General features: G+C 46.2%; 7 non-coding genes across 7 annotated transcripts; all 7 read left to right on the top strand.

The window, feature by feature from the left end:
* Window positions 1-1,807: 1,807 nt before the first annotated feature.
* On the top strand, window positions 1,808-1,879 carry TRNAW-CCA (transfer RNA tryptophan (anticodon CCA)). Its single transcript has one exon. It is a non-coding gene; the product is annotated as a tRNA-Trp (tRNA).
* A 4,029-nt stretch (window positions 1,880-5,908) lies between these two features.
* TRNAN-GUU (transfer RNA asparagine (anticodon GUU)) lies at window positions 5,909-5,982 on the top strand. Its single transcript has one exon. It is a non-coding gene; the product is annotated as a tRNA-Asn (tRNA).
* A 313-nt stretch (window positions 5,983-6,295) lies between these two features.
* TRNAW-CCA (transfer RNA tryptophan (anticodon CCA)) lies at window positions 6,296-6,367 on the top strand. Its single transcript has one exon. It is a non-coding gene; the product is annotated as a tRNA-Trp (tRNA).
* A 1,790-nt stretch (window positions 6,368-8,157) lies between these two features.
* TRNAN-GUU (transfer RNA asparagine (anticodon GUU)) lies at window positions 8,158-8,231 on the top strand. The gene has a single exon. It is a non-coding gene; the product is annotated as a tRNA-Asn (tRNA).
* A 2,175-nt stretch (window positions 8,232-10,406) lies between these two features.
* Window positions 10,407-10,480, top strand: TRNAN-GUU (transfer RNA asparagine (anticodon GUU)). The gene has a single exon. It is a non-coding gene; the product is annotated as a tRNA-Asn (tRNA).
* A 313-nt stretch (window positions 10,481-10,793) lies between these two features.
* On the top strand, window positions 10,794-10,865 carry TRNAW-CCA (transfer RNA tryptophan (anticodon CCA)). The gene has a single exon. It is a non-coding gene; the product is annotated as a tRNA-Trp (tRNA).
* Window positions 10,866-12,655: 1,790 nt separating this feature from the next.
* Window positions 12,656-12,729, top strand: TRNAN-GUU (transfer RNA asparagine (anticodon GUU)). Its single transcript has one exon. It is a non-coding gene; the product is annotated as a tRNA-Asn (tRNA).
* Window positions 12,730-14,240: the final 1,511 nt, after the last annotated feature.

Below are 14,240 nucleotides of genomic sequence, written 5' to 3'. Positions count from 1 at the left end.
AGGTGTGACTAAAGGATATATGTTGGGGCCCCGAAAGGGGGTCGGCAGTCTAGTGGCTATGCCCATCACTTTGCAGTTTGGGTTTGTGAGTTCAGGTACCGGTCTGGTGTCGGAAACCTGTAAGCGCCCTCCCAATCAACTGTCGGTCCTGGATTGTGAGGATTTCCCCTTATACTGGTCTCAGTAGACACATTTCCATTTTACTTTTTCACTCTCGCATTGCCTATTTCTCTCTCTCTCATAGATACATTATAGACAAGAGAGACATTGTCAGCGAGAGGGCTTCACAGCACCTTCCCCCATTTCCCTAAGTGCATTGCAAGGGGCTCTGGGAGGCGTGCACATTTGTCTGAAACACAAAGATCCACTGGCAATAAAAAGCGTAGGTCCCTAGTTTGCATTTCTTAGAATTTGAGGTGACACTCAGAGTTGTCTCGGGCGTGACTGTACCTTTCATAGGAGATGTGCTAATCCCCAAACCCTCTTCCTTTGTCCCAGTAATCTGTCTTAGTGTCTCTAGCAAGTTGTTTTCTGAAACAAAGCTTACCTGAACATCCTGTAAAATTGGTAACTTTTCAGTAGCAGTACAGTGCAGTATATAGCATTCCTGTTGCGCACAGCATCTAGATCCAAAAATTGCTTACTCTACCCCAGAAATTAGAATTCACCCAGTCAAACAGAGGGATCTATAAAGAGCATGGCAAGTAGTTAACATAAGCTACTTCCCCCAAGTTCTCTTGGTGCACTCTGCTGCCCTCTTTTAGCAGAAGAATGCAACTGCAGGTCTTGCTTCTCAGCAAGATACCTACATATAGAAACCTTGGTGCACTCTTGCTAAATCTGCTGGAATGTGTCTTCTATTGTGCCCAAGGTGGTTGTGTATTTGGGGACTCAGGGAAGCAAGGGAGCAGTCTAATGCACTGCAGTGCTAAGAGAGGCATGCCTTTTTCAGAAACAAGTTCAGGTTTTCTGCCAATCAGAAAAAAATAGCAATGCAATCAGGCCAAAGGCAGAACACACATGCCAGTGAGTCTCTGTGGCGCAATTGGTTAGCGCGTTCGGCTGTTAACCGAAAAGACGCTGCTGTTTTTGGCACAAAGACACAGAGTGTTCCACTCAGTAAACCTGAGTCATTTCTCCCGTGTTCTCTGGGTTCAGCCTACTGTCCCCTTTTAACACAAGTGCGCAACTGTGGCTTTCTCCTCATAGCAAGTTATGCCTACACAGAGGACATTTGGTGCACTGTTGATGGGCTCTGTCCTCTACTAAATCCCCTGTGTTTGTGGAATGGGGGAGGTAGGGAAGTGCTTGATACCCTGATTTGCTGTGGGAAATAGAGCTATTTTAGAAATATGTTCAGGTTGCCTGGGAAGCATAAGCAAACAGCACACCAATCAGGCCCCAGTGTAAGCACTGCATGAGTCTCTGTGGCGAATCGGTTAGCGCGTTCGGCTGTTAACCGAAAGGTTGGTGGTTCAAGCCCACCCAGGGACGATGCATTTTGGCTCAAAAATTCAGCATGACCAACTATGAACTTCTGTTTACCTCTCGCAGGTCTCGTCTGCTGACGTCCAAAAAATCCAATAAACTGCAAGCAATTCTTCTCGCTTGCTTTAGTTTTTCAAAACTTGCCATTCAATTCATAAACATCAAGACTTCATGGGAAGGGTTTGGCTGCAGCGTGTACTGATGCACAGAAGGAAGCTATCCTAGCCAGTCTACTTAAAGAAGCAATGAGGCTCTGCAGGTCCATGCACGTCTCCTACCTTTATTCTGTCATCAGACACACCAGGTGGACTGTCACAAGGACCTCGTGGCGCAATGGTAGCGCGTCTGACTCCAGATCAGAAGGTTGCGTGTTCAAATCACGTCGGGGTCATATTTGCTTTTCCCACTCTGAAATACAAAATTGCTCTTCAGTATCTCGTTATTTCAACCTGACTGCATCTTTGTGCTCTGGGCCTAGTTGTTCTGGCGTTTCGAATGTAAGCTTTGCAGCAGGGAAGTATCATATTGACAGACACCCATGAAGGACATGGTCAACCTTTAAAGCAGGCCAATCTCTATGTTTTACTGGATGCAGCAGAAGTATTTCCTCTTTACCATCTCTTCAAGTGGGCCTGACTGATGTGCTGTTTTGTGCACGCTACGTGGGCTTTGTAAAGCATACCTCTGCCATTTGCATGGCCTCCTAGCGCTGTCAATATTTTCGTGTAATCGCTGAATGCTGCACTGTCCTGGGAACTCTAGGTGTGACTAAAGGATATATGTTGGGGCCCCGAAAGGGGGTCGGCAGTCTAGTGGCAATGCCCATCACTTTGCAGTTTGGGTTTGTGAGTTCAGGTACCGGTCTGGTGTCGGAAACCTGTAAGCGCCCTCCCAATCAACTGTCGGTCCTGGATTGTGAGGATTTCCCCTTATACTGGTCTCAGTAGACACATTTCCATTTTACTTTTTCACTCTCGCATTGCCTATTTCTCTCTCTCTCATAGTTACATTATAGACAAGAGAGACATTGTCAGCGAGTGGGCTTCACAGCACCTTCCCCCCTTTCCCTAAGTGCATTGCATGGGGCTCTGGGAGGCGTGCACATTTGTCTGAAACACAAAGATCCACTGGCAATAAAAAGCGTAGGTCCCTAGTTTGCATTTCTTAGAATTTGAGGTGACACTCAGAGTTGTCTCGGGCGTGACTGTACCTTTCATAGGAGATGTGCTAATCCCCAAACCCTCTTCCTTTGTCCCAGTAATCTGTCTTAGTGCCTCTAGCAAGTTGTTTTCTGAAACAAAGCTTACCTGAACATCCTGTAAAATTGGTAACTTTTCAGTAGCAGTACAGTGCAGTATATAGCATTCCTGTTGCGCACAGCATCTAGATCCAAAAATTGCTTACTCTACCCCAGAAATTAGAATTCACCCAGTCAAACAGAGGGATCTATAAAGAGCATGGCAAGTAGTTAACATAAGCTACTTCCCCCAAGTTCTCTTGGTGCACTCTGCTGCCATCTTTTAACAGAAGAATGCAACTGCAGGTCTTGCTTCTCAGAAAGGTACCTACATATAGAAACCTTAGTGCACTCTTGCTAAATCTGCTGGAATGTGTCTTCTATTGTGCCCAAGGTGGTTGTGTATTTGGCGACTCAGGGAAGCAAGGGAGCAGTCTAATGCACTGCAGTGCTAAGAGAGGCATGCCTTTTTCAGAAAAAAGTTCAGGTTTTCTGCCAATCAGAAAAAAATAGCAATGCAATCAGGCCAAAGGCAGAACACACATGCCAGTGAGTCTCTGTGGCGCAATTGGTTAGCGCGTTCGGCTGTTAACCGAAAAGACGCTGCTGTTTTTGGCACAAAGACACAGAGTGTTCCACTCAGTAAACCTGAGTCATTTCTCCCGTGTTCTCTGGGTTCAGCCTACTGTCCCCTTTTAACACAAGTGCGCAACTGTGGCTTTCTCCTCATAGCAAGTTATGCCTACACAGAGGACATTTGGTGCACTGTTGATGGGCTCTGTCCTCTACTAAATCCCCTGTGTTTGTGGATTACGGGAGGTAGGGAAGTGCTTGATACCCTGATTTGCTGTGGGAAATAGAGCTATTTTAGAAATATTTTCAGGTTGCCTGGGAAGCATAAGCAAACAGCACACCAATCAGGCCCCAGTGTAAGCACTGCATGAGTCTCTGTGGCGCAATCGGTTAGCACGTTCGGCTGTTAACCGAAAGGTTGGAAGTTCAAGCCCACCCAGGCACGATGCATTTTGGCTCAAAAATTCAGCATGACCAACTATGAACTTCTGTTTACCTCTCGCAGGTCTCGTCTGCTGACGTCCAAAAAATCCAATAAACTGCAAGCAATTCTTCTCGCTTGCTTTAGTTTTTCAAAACTTGCCATTCAATTCATAAACATCAAGACTTCATGGGAAGGGTTTGGCTGCAGCGTGTACTGATGCACAGAAGGAAGCTATCCTAGCCAGTCTACTTAAAGAAGCAATGAGGCTCTGCAGGTGCATGTACGTCTCCTACCTTTATTCTGTCATCAGACACACCAAGTGGATTGCCACAAGGACCTCGTGGCGCAATGGTAGGCGTCTGACTCCAGATCAGAAGGTTGTGTGTTCAAATCACTTCGGGGTCATATTTGCTTTTCCCACTCTGAAATATAAAATTGCTCTTCAGTATCTCGTTATTTCAACCTGACTGCATCTTTGTGCTCTGGGCCTGGTTGTTCTGGCGTTTCGAATGTAAGCTTTGCAGCAGGGAAGTATCATATTGACAGACACCCATCGTCAACCTTTAAAGCAGGCCAATCTCTATGTTTTACTGGATGCAGCAGAAGTATTTCCTCTTTACCATCTCTTCAAGTGGGCCTGACTGATGTGCTGTTTTGTGCACGCTACGTGGGCTTTGTAAAGCATACCTCTGCCATTTGCATGGCCTCCTAGCGCTGTCAATATTTTCGTGTAATCGCTGAATGCTGCACTGTCCTGGGAACTCTAGTTGTGACTAAAGGATATATGTTGGGGCCCCGAAAGGGGGTCGGCAGTCTAGTGGCAATGCCCATCACTTTGCAGTTTGGGTTTGTGAGTTCAGGTACCGGTCTGGTGTCGGAAACCTGTAAGCGCCCTCCCAATCAACTGTCGGTCCTGGATTGTGAGGATTTCCCCTTATACTGGTCTCAGTAGACACATTTCCATTTTACTTTTTCACTCTCGCATTGCCTATTTCTCTCTCTCTCATAGATACATTATAGACAAGAGAGACATTGTCAGCGAGAGGGCTTCACAGCACCTTCCCCCATTTCCCTAAGTGCATTGCAAGGGGCTCTGGGAGGCGTGCACATTTGTCTGAAACACAAAGATCCACTGGCAATAAAAAGCGTAGGTCCCTAGTTTGCATTTCTTAGAATTTGAGGTGACACTCAGAGTTGTCTCGGGCGTGACTGTACCTTTCATAGGAGATGTGCTAATCCCCAAACCCTCTTCCTTTGTCCCAGTAATCTGTCTTAGTGTCTCTAGCAAGTTGTTTTCTGAAACAAAGCTTACCTGAACATCCTGTAAAATTGGTAACTTTTCAGTAGCAGTACAGTGCAGTATATAGCATTCCTGTTGCGCACAGCATCTAGATCCAAAAATTGCTTACTCTACCCCAGAAATTAGAATTCACCCAGTCAAACAGAGGGATCTATAAAGAGCATGGCAAGTAGTTAACATAAGCTACTTCCCCCAAGTTCTCTTGGTGCACTCTGCTGCCCTCTTTTAACAGAAGAATGCAACTGCAGGTCTTGCTTCTCAGCAAGATACCTACATATAGAAACCTTGGTGCACTCTTGCTAAATCTGCTGGAATGTGTCTTCTATTGTGCCCAAGGTGGTTGTGTATTTGGGGACTCAGGGAAGCAAGGGAGCAGTCTAATGCACTGCAGTGCTAAGAGAGGCATGCCTTTTTCAGAAACAAGTTCAGGTTTTCTGCCAATCAGAAAAAAATAGCAATGCAATCAGGCCAAAGGCAGAACACACATGCCAGTGAGTCTCTGTGGCGCAATTGGTTAGCGCGTTCGGCTGTTAACCGAAAAGACGCTGCTGTTTTTGGCACAAAGACACAGAGTGTTCCACTCAGTAAACCTGAGTCATTTCTCCCGTGTTCTCTGGGTTCAGCCTACTGTCCCCTTTTAACACAAGTGCGCAACTGTGGCTTTCTCCTCATAGCAAGTTATGCCTACACAGAGGACATTTGGTGCACTGTTGATGGGCTCTGTCCTCTACTAAATGCCCTGTGTTTGTGGAATGGGGGAGGTAGGGAAGTGCTTGATACCCTGATTTGCTGTGGGAAATAGAGCTATTTTAGAAATATGTTCAGGTTGCCTGGGAAGCATAAGCAAACAGCACACCAATCAGGCCCCAGTGTAAGCACTGCATGAGTCTCTGTGGCGCAATCGGTTAGCGCGTTCGGCTGTTAACCGAAAGGTTGGTGGTTCAAGCCCACCCAGGGACGATGCATTTTGGCTCAAAAATTCAGCATGACCAACTATGAACTTCTGTTTACCTCTCGCAGGTCTCGTCTGCTGACGTCCAAAAAATCCAATCAAATGCAAGCAATTCTTCTCGCTTGCTTTAGTTTTTCAAAACTTGCCATTCAATTCATAAACATCAAGACTTCATGGGAAGGGTTTGGCTGCAGCGTGTACTGATGCACAGAAGGAAGCTATCCTAGCCAGTCTACTTAAAGAAGCAATGAGGCTCTGCAGGTCCATGCACGTCTCCTACCTTTATTCTGTCATCAGACACACCAGGTGGACTGTCACAAGGACCTCGTGGCGCAATGGTAGCGCGTCTGACTCCAGATCAGAAGGTTGCGTGTTCAAATCACGTCGGGGTCATATTTGCTTTTCCCACTCTGAAATACAAAATTGCTCTTCAGTATCTCGTTATTTCAACCTGACTGCATCTTTGTGCTCTGGGCCTAGTTGTTCTGGCGTTTCGAATGTAAACTTTGCAGCAGGGAAGTATCATATTGACAGACACCCATGAAGGACATGGTCAACCTTTAAAGCAGGCCAATCTCTATGTTTTACTGGATGCAGCAGAAGTATTTCCTCTTTACCATCTCTTCAAGTGGGCCTGACTGATGTGCTGTTTTGTGCACGCTACGTGGGCTTTGTAAAGCATACCTCTGCCATTTGCATGGCCTCCTAGCGCTGTCAATATTTTCGTGTAATCGCTGAATGCTGCACTGTCCTGGGAACTCTAGGTGTGACTAAAGGATATATGTTGGGGCCCCGAAAGGGGGTCGGCAGTCTAGTGGCAATGCCCATCACTTTGCAGTTTGGGTTTGTGAGTTCAGGTACCGGTCTGGTGTCGGAAACCTGTAAGCGCCCTCCCAATCAACTGTCGGTCCTGGATTGTGAGGATTTCCCCTTATACTGGTCTCAGTAGACACATTTCCATTTTACTTTTTCACTCTCGCATTGCCTATTTCTCTCTCTCTCATAGTTACATTATAGACAAGAGAGACATTGTCAGCGAGTGGGCTTCACAGCATCTTCCCCCCTTTCCCTAAGTGCATTGCATGGGGCTCTGGGAGGCGTGCACATTTGTCTGAAACACAAAGATCCACTGGCAATAAAAAGCGTAGGTCCCTAGTTTGCATTTCTTAGAATTTGAGGTGACACTCAGAGTTGTCTCGGGCGTGACTGTACCTTTCATAGGAGATGTGCTAATCCCCAAACCCTCTTCCTTTGTCCCAGTAATCTGTCTTAGTGCCTCTAGCAAGTTGTTTTCTGAAACAAAGCTTACCTGAACATCCTGTAAAATTGGTAACTTTTCAGTAGCAGTACAGTACAGTATATAGCATTCCTGTTGCGCACAGCATCTAGATCCAAAAATTGCTTACTCTACCCCAGAAATTAGAATTCACCCAGTCAAACAGAGGGATCTATAAAGAGCATGGCAAGTAGTTAACATAAGCTACTTCCCCCAAGTTCTCTTGGTGCACTCTGCTGCCATCTTTTAACAGAAGAATGCAACTGCAGGTCTTGCTTCTCAGAAAGGTACCTACATATAGAAACCTTAGTGCACTCTTGCTAAATCTGCTGGAATGTGTCTTCTATTGTGCCCAAGGTGGTTGTGTATTTGGCGACTCAGGGAAGCAAGGGAGCAGTCTAATGCACTGCAGTGCTAAGAGAGGCATGCCTTTTTCAGAAAAAAGTTCAGGTTTTCTGCCAATCAGAAAAAAATAGCAATGCAATCAGGCCAAAGGCAGAACACACATGCCAGTGAGTCTCTGTGGCGCAATTGGTTAGCGCGTTCGGCTGTTAACCGAAAAGACGCTGCTGTTTTTGGCACAAAGACACAGAGTGTTCCACTCAGTAAACCTGAGTCATTTCTCCCGTGTTCTCTGGGTTCAGCCTACTGTCCCCTTTTAACACAAGTGCGCAACTGTGGCTTTCTCCTCATAGCAAGTTATGCCTACACAGAGGACATTTGGTGCACTGTTGATGGGCTCTGTCCTCTACTAAATCCCCTGTGTTAGTGGATTAGTGGAGGTAGGGAAGTGCTTGATACCCTGATTTGCTGTGGGAAATAGAGCTATTTTAGAAATATTTTCAGGTTGCCTGGGAAGCATAAGCAAACAGCACACCAATCAGGCCCCAGTGTAAGCACTGCATGAGTCTCTGTGGCGCAATCGGTTAGCGCGTTCGGCTGTTAACCGAAAGGTTGGTGGTTCAAGCCCACCCAGGGACGATGCATTTTGGCTCAAAAATTCAGCATGACCAACTATGAACTTCTGTTTACCTCTCGCAGGTCTCGTCTGCTGACGTCCAAAAAATCCAATAAACTGTAAGCAATTCTTCCCGCTTGCTTTAGTTTTTCAAAACTTGCCATTCAATTCATAAACATCAAGACTTCATGGGAAGGGTTTGGCTGCAGCGTGTACTGATGCACAGAAGGAAGCTATCCTAGCCAGTCTACTTAAAGAAGCAATGAGGCTCTGCAGGTCCATGTACGTCTCCTACCTTTATTCTGTCATCAGACACACCAGGTGAATTGCCACAAGGACCCCGTGGCGCAATGGTAGCGCATCTTACTCCAGATCAGAAGGTTTCGTGTTCAAATCACGTCGGGGTCATATTTGCTTTTCCCACTCTGAAATATAAAATTGCTCTTCAGTATCTCGTTATTTCAACCTGACTGCATCTTTGTGCTCTGGGCCTAGTTGTTCTGGCGTTTCGAATGTAAACTTTGCAGCAGGGAAGTATCATATTGACAGACACCCATGAAGGACATGGTCAACCTTTAAAGCAGGCCAATCTCTATGTTTTACTGGATGCAGCAGAAGTATTTCCTCTTTACCATCTCTTCAAGTGGGCCTGACTGATGTGCTGTTTTGTGCACGCTACGTGGGCTTTGTAAAGCATACCTCTGCCATTTGCATGGCCTCCTAGCGCTGTCAATATTTTCGTGTAATCGCTGAATGCTGCACTGTCCTGGGAACTCTAGGTGTGACTAAAGGATATATGCTGGTGCCCCGAAAGGGGGTCGGCAGTCTAGTGGCAATGCCCATCACTTTGTAGTTTGGGTTTGTGAGTTCAGGTACCGGTCTGGTGTCAGAAAACTGTAAGCGCCCTCCCAATCAACTGTCGGTCCTGGATTGTGAGGATTTCCCCTTATACTGGTCTCAGTAGACACATTTCCATTTTACTTTTTCACTCTCGCATTGCCTATTTCTCTCTCTCTCATAGATACATTATAGACAAGAGAGACATTGTCAGCGAGAGGGTTGCACAGCACCTTCCCCCATTTCCCTAAGTGCATTGCATGGGGCTCTGGGAGGCGTGCACATTTGTCTGAAACACAAAGATCCACTGGCAATAAAAGGCGTAGGACCCCAGTTCGCATTTCTTAGAATTTGAGGAGGCACTCAGAGTTGTCTCGGGCGTGACTGTACCTTTCATAGGAGATGTGCTAATCCCCAAACCCTCTTCCTTTGTCCCAGTAATCTGTCCTAGGGCCTCTAGCAAGTTGTTTTCTGAAACAAAGCTTACCTGAACATCCTGTAAAATTGGTAACTTTTCAGTAGCAGTACAGTGCAGTATATAGCATTCCTGTTGCGCACAGCATCTAGATCCAAAAATTGCTTATTCTACCCCAGAAATTAGAATTCACCCAGTCAAACAGAGGGATCTATAAAGAGCATGGCAAGTAGTTAACATAAGCTACTTCCCCCAAGTTCTCTTGGTGCACTCTGCTGCCCTCTTTTAACAGAAGAATGCAACTGCAGGTCTTGCTTCTCAGCAAGGTACCTACATATAGAAACCTTGGTGCACTCTTGCTAAATCTGCTGGAATGTGTCTTCTATTGTGCCCAAGGTGGTTGTGTATTTGGGGACTCAGGGAAGCAAGGGAGAATTCTAATGCACTGCAGTGCTAAGAGAGGCATGCCTTTTTCAGAAAAAAGTTCAGGTTTTCTGCCAATCAGAAAAAAATAGCAATGCAATCAGGCCAAAGGCAGAACACACATGCCAGTGAGTCTCTGTGGTGCAATTGGTTAGGGCGTTCGGCTGTTAACCGAAAAGACGCTGCTGTTTTTGGCACAAAGACACAGAGTGTTCCACTCAGTAAACCTGAGTCATTTCTCCCGTGTTCTCTGGGTTCAGCCTACTGTCCCCTTTTAACACAAGTGCGCAACTGTGGCTTTCTCCTCATAGCAAGTTATGCCTACACAGAGGACATTTGGTCCACTGTTGATGGGCTCTGTCCTCTACTAAATCCCCTGTGTTTGTGGATTAGGGGAGGTAGGGAAGTGCTTGATACCCTGATTTGCTGTGGGAAATAGAGCTATTTTAGAAATATTTTCAGGTTGCCTGGGAAGCATAAGCAAACAGCACACCAATCAGGCCCCAGTGTAAGCACTGCATGAGTCTCTGTGGCGCAATCGGTTAGCGCGTTCGGCTGTTAACCGAAAGGTTGGTGGTGCAAGCCCACCCAGGGACGATGCATTTTGGCTCAAAAATTCAGCATGACCAACTATGAACTTCTGTTTACCTCTCGCAGGTCTCGTCTGCTGACGTCCAAAAAATCCAATAAACTGCAAGCAATTCTTCTCGCTTGCTTTAGTTTTTCAAAACTTGCCATTCAATTCATAAACATCAAGACTTCATGGGAAGGGTTTGGCTGCAGCGTGTACTGATGCACAGAAGGAAGCTATCCTAGCCAGTCTACTTAAAGAAGCAATGAGGCTCTGCAGGTGCATGTACGTCTCCTACCTTTATTCTGTCATCAGACACACCAGGTGGACTGCCACAAGGACCTCGTGGCGCAATGGTAGCGCGTCTGACTCCAGATCAGAAGGTTGCGTGTTCAAATCACGTCGGGGTCATATTTGCTTTTCCCACTCTGAAATACAAAATTGCTCTTCAGTATCTCGTTATTTCAACCTGACTGCATCTTTGTGCTCTGGGCCTAGTTGTTCTGGCGTTTCGAATGTAAGCTTTGCAGCAGGGAAGTATCATATTGACAGACACCCATGAAGGACATGGTCAACCTTTAAAGCAGGCCAATCTCTATGTTTTACTGGATGCAGCAGAAGTATTTCCTCTTTACCATCTCTTCAAGTGGGCCTGACTGATGTGCTGTTTTGTGCACGCTACGTGGGCTTTGTAAAGCATACCTCTGCCATTTGCATGGCCTCCTAGCGCTGTCAATATTTTCGTGTAATCGCTGAATGCTGCACTGTCCTGGGAACTCTAGGTTCGACTAAAGGATATATGCTGGGGCCCCGAAAGGGGGTCGGCAGTCTAGTGGCAATGCCCATCACTTTGCAGTTTGGGTTTGTGAGTTCAGGTACCGGTCTGGTGTCGGAAACCTGTAAGCGCCCTCCCAATCAACTGTCGGTCCTGGATTGTGAGGATTTCCCCTTATACTGGTCTCAGTAGACACATTTCCATTTTACTTTTTCACTCTCGCATTGCCTATTTCTCTCTCTCTCATAGTTACATTATAGACAAGAGAGACATTGTCAGCGAGTGGGCTTCACAGCACCTTCCCCCCTTTCCCTAAGTGCATTGCATGGGGCTCTGGGAGGCGTGCACATTTGTCTGAAACACAAAGATCCACTGGCAATAAAAAGCGTAGGTCCCTAGTATGCATTTCTTAGAATTTGAGGTGACACTCAGAGTTGTCTCGGGCGTGACTGTACCTTTCATAGGAGATGTGCTAATCCCCAAACCCTCTTCCTTTGTCCCAGTAATCTGTCTTAGTGCCTCTAGCAAGTTGTTTTCTGAAACAAAGCTTACCTGAACATCCTGTAAAATTGGTAACTTTTCAGTAGCAGTACAGTGCAGTATATAGCATTCCTGTTGCGCACAGCATCTAGATCCAAAAATTGCTTACTCTACCCCAGAAATTAGAATTCACCCAGTCAAACAGAGGGATCTATAAAGAGCATGGCAAGTAGTTAACATAAGCTACTTCCCCCAAGTTCTCTTGGTGCACTCTGCTGCCATCTTTTAACAGAAGAATGCAACTGCAGGTCTTGCGTCTCAGAAAGGTACCTACATATAGAAACCTTGGTGCACTCTTGCTAAATCTGCTGGAATGTGTCTTCTATTGTGCCCAAGGTGGTTGTGTATTTGGCGACTCAGGGAAGCAAGGGAGCAGTCTAATGCACTGCAGTGCTAAGAGAGGCATGCCTTTTTCAGAAAAAAGTTCAGGTTTTCTGCCAATCAGAAAAAAATAGCAATGCAATCAGGCCAAAGGCAGAACACACATGCCAGTGAGTCTCTGTGGCGCAATTGGTTAGCGCGTTCGGCTGTTAACCGAAAAGACGCTGCTGTTTTTGGCACAAAGACACAGAGTGTTCCACTCAGTAAACCTGAGTCATTTCTCCCGTGTTCTCTGGGTTCAGCCTACTGTCCCCTTTTAACACAAGTGCGCAACTGTGGCTTTCTCCTCATAGCAAGTTATGCCTACACAGAGGACATTTGGTGCACTGTTGATGGGCTCTGTCCTCTACTAAATCCCCTGTGTTTGTGGATTAGGGGAGGTAGGGAAGTGCTTGATACCCTGATTTGCTGTGGGAAATAGAGCTATTTCAGAAATATTTTCAGGTTGCCTGGGGAGCATAAGCAAACAGCACACCAATCAGGCCCCAGTGTTAGCACTGCATGAGTCCCTGTGGCGCAATCGGTTAGCGCATTCGGCTGTTAACCGAAAGGTTGGTGGTTCAAGCCCACCCAGGGACGATGCATTTTGTCTCAAAAATTCAGCATGACCAACTATGAACTTCTGTTTACCTCTCGCAGGTCTCGTCTGCTGACGTCCAAAAAATCCAATAAACTGCAAGCAATTATTCTCGCTTGCTTTAGTTTTTCAAAACTTGCCATTCAATTCATAAACATCAAGACTTCATGGGAAGGGTTTGGCTGCAGCGTGTACTGATGCACAGAAGGAAGCTATCCTAGCCAGTCTACTTAAAGAAGCAATGAGGCTTTGCAGGTGCATGTACGTCTCCTACCTTTATTCTGTCATCAGACACACCAGGTGGACTGCCGCAAGGACCTCGTGGCGCAATGGTAGCGCGTCTGACTCCAGATCCGAAGGTTTCGTGTTCAAATCACGTCGGGGTCATACTTCCTTTTCCCACTCTGAAATACAAAATTGCTATTCAGTATCTCGTTATTTCAACCTGACTGCATCTTTGTGCTCTGGGCCTAGTTGTTCTGGCGTTTCGAATGTAAGCTTTGCAGCAGGGAAGTATCATATTGACAGACACCCATGAAGGACATGGTCAACCTTTAAAGCAGGCCAATCTCTATGTTTTACTGGATGCAGCAGAAGTATTTCCTCTTTACCATCTCTTCAAGTGGGCCTGACTGATGTGCTGTTTTGTGCACGCTACGTGGGCTTTGTAAAGCATACCTCTGCCATTTGCATGGCCTCCTAGCGCTGTCAATATTTTCGTGTAATCGCTGAATGCTGCACTGTCCTGGGAACTCTAGGTGTGACTAAAGGATATATGTTGGGGCCCCGAAAGGGGGTCGGCAGTCTAGTGGCAATGCCCATCACTTTGCAGTTTGGGTTTGTGAGTTCAGGTACCGGTCTGGTGTCGGAAACCTGTAAGCGCCCTCCCAATCAACTGTCGGTCCTGGATTGTGAGGATTTCCCTTTATACTGGTCTCAGTAGACACATTTCCATTTTACTTTTTCACTCTCGCATTGCCTATTTCTCTCTCTCTCATAGATACATTATAGACAAGAGAGACATTGTCAGCGAGAGGGCTTCACAGCACCTTCCCCCATTTCCCTAAGTGCATTGCAAGGGGCTCTGGGAGGCGTGCACATTTGTCTGAAACACAAAGATCCACTGGCAATAAAAAGCGTAGGTCCCTAGTTTGCATTTCTTAGAATTTGAGGTGACACTCAGAGTTGTCTCGGGCGTGACTGTACCTTTCATAGGAGATGTGCTAATCCCCAAACCCTCTTCCTTTGTCCCAGTAATCTGTCTTAGTGTCTCTAGCAAGTTGTTTTCTGAAACAAAGCTTACCTGAACATCCTGTAAAATTGGTAACTTTTCAGTAGCAGTACAGTGCAGTATATAGCATTCCTGTTGCGCACAGCATCTAGATCCAAAAATTGCTTACTCTACCCCAGAAATTAGAATTCACCCAGTCAAACAGAGGGATCTATAAAGAGCATGGCAAGTAGTTAACATAAGCTACTTCCCCCAAGTTCTCTTGGTGCACTCTGCTGCCCT

This window comes from Ambystoma mexicanum, chromosome 11 (genome assembly GCF_040938575.1).
Source record: "Ambystoma mexicanum isolate Mex_15411 chromosome 11, UKY_AmexF1_1, whole genome shotgun sequence".
In the NCBI taxonomy this organism is placed as follows: Eukaryota; Metazoa; Chordata; class Amphibia; order Caudata; family Ambystomatidae; genus Ambystoma; species Ambystoma mexicanum.
This window is presented reverse-complemented; position numbering and strand designations above follow the sequence as displayed.